The following is a 2500-nucleotide window of genomic DNA, read 5'->3' as shown; positions in this document are numbered from 1 at the left end:
ATCCAATTTAGTAAGTGGCAATGCCCAATTCATCCCTACTTTAAGAGGGGGGTTTCCTAAAATAAGACTTTACTATAAGTGTCGTTACCTACAATTTCGACAACTCCCCTTATCTTAAAGAAGTTGATTTTACACAGAAAACTTCCTGAAGACTTTTGAAATACACACAAACTTGAAGTTGATTTCATGTTCAGTGACTAAAACATTGTCCACATGAAATCAACCTTTATAAATCTGATGAACTTTAAAGAAATGCCAAATTTATGTTATAATTTAGTTTTAAATTGGAAAACATCCTGATTTTATCTTGAAAGATGACAGTCAGTAAAAATTAGAATTATCTTTGACATTTCTTTAAAAACATTCATTCTTTACATCTTATATGATACACAGTTCATCAGATTATAGACCACAGTGGGGAATAAGACTTGAATTGGGAAGAGAAAATTTGGCCAGACTTCCCTCAGAGCCTAAAGAAGTCATTTCTTTCTCTTCAAGCAGTTGGATAGAGAGAAAGTATCAGATAGATAAAAACACATTCATACTTTATTTAAGTTCATCAGGAAGTGAAACAAAGCCAATAGGTGAATCAAAATAAGATTGTTATTTTATCTTAATTCTACTGTTATATCCCTAATTTTTTTATAATAGAATTATCCAATTCCGTTTATAAACAACTGTTTTAGTTTGATATTCTTCTCTTTGTTACAATCTTTGTAATTCTGTTTTTAATTAAACAATTCTCTTAATTCAGTCTACTTTATTCTCAATCTAACCTAATACAACTTAATTCCTATTCTTAATTCAGTCTACTTTATTCTCAATCTAACCTAATACAACTCAATTCCTATTCTTAATTCAGTCTACTTTATTCTCAATCTAACCTAATACAACTTAATTCCTATTCTTAATTCAGTCTAGTTTATTCTCAATCTAACCTAATACAACTTAATTCCTATTCTTAATTCAGTCTACTTTATTCTCAATCTAACCTAATACAACTTAATTCCTATTCTTAATTCAGTCTAGTTTATTCTCAATCTAACCTAATATAACTTAATTCCTATTCTTAATTCAGTCTAGTTTATTCTCAATCTAACCTAATACAACTTAATTCCTATTCTTAATTCAGCCTACTTTATTCTCAATCTAACCTAATACAACTTAATTCCTATTCTTAATTCAGTTTACTTTATTCTCAATCTAACCTAATACAACTTAATACCTATTCTTAATTCAGTCTACTTTATTCTCAATCTAACCTAATATAACTTAATTCCTATTCTTAATTCAGTTTACTTTATTCTCAATCTAACCTAATACAACTTAATACCTATTCTTAATTCAGTCTACTTTATTCTCAATCTAACCTAATACAACTTAATTCCTATTCTTAATTCAGTCTAGTTTATTCTCAATCTAACCTAATATAACTTAATTCCTATTCTTAATTCAGTCTAGTTTATTCTCAATCTAACCTAATACAACTTAATTCCTATTCTTAATTCAGTCTACTTTATTCTCAATCTAACCTAATATAACTTAATTCCTATTCCTGTCCCTATCCAAACAAAGTTTCTCCATTTCGATCTTCAAAAGAATCTGAAAACATAAGTGATTTGATGTTTTACGAATATTTTATTTAAAAATGTGCACCACTAAGAAGTTTACTGAACGGACCAGCGCTTAACAAGATGGATTATTATTATCATTATTCTTAATTCAAACTTTGAATATTCTCATTGCAAACTAGTTGCTCCTAATCAGTGAGTTTATGATAATTCATACATTTGATTCATTTAAAGTTAACCAACCTCTGTATTCAAAATAAAGAGACAAGCTGTCTCATGGAGTATTCAAACTACATGTTAACATCATAAGTTTATTTTCATTATTCTAAAGTTACCCATCGTCCATTTTCAAAAAAGTGGGACATCCTGTTGAGTATTTCATATCTAACTACACATTGTTATATACTGTTATATTGTTATTCTGTTTATATCTGTGGTTAGCTTTAAGCTATTAAGACAACATCGTCACTTATTTTTTTTGTCATATAAATTAAGGTCTTATCTTTATTTATACTATTATTATAGTGTTATATAGATATACCAGGATTGTTATTTTAAATATACCTTACTTAACATAAATATGAAATATTTAAATTTAAAATGAAGTGTACTTACCAAATTATTTTAACAGTTTTAACATTGACCAGTATTCAAGTCTACCATTTAACAGTTGGATTATAGACAACCCTGAAATAAAAATATAACAGTTAGATCCAAGATTTGAAAATATTACTAAAGTTTTAAAATCAAATTGTTGAATGATCTTTTAAATTGCTGCTCCAGTGAAAAATGGGAGCTAATGGTTTGGATTTTTTGATTTTTTTTGAAGAAACACTTTATTCAACTAAACTTATGTATTTACCAGTCATGTCTGACAAGATCTATCAGATGCTGATTTACAAATCACATCAGTGATTAAATAAAGCTTC

This window comes from Lottia gigantea (assembly GCF_000327385.1).
Source record: "Lottia gigantea unplaced genomic scaffold LOTGIsca_103, whole genome shotgun sequence".
Taxonomy (NCBI): Eukaryota; Metazoa; Mollusca; class Gastropoda; family Lottiidae; genus Lottia; species Lottia gigantea.
The sequence above is the reverse complement of the archived record's forward strand: the minus strand, read 5'-3'. Positions refer to the sequence as shown.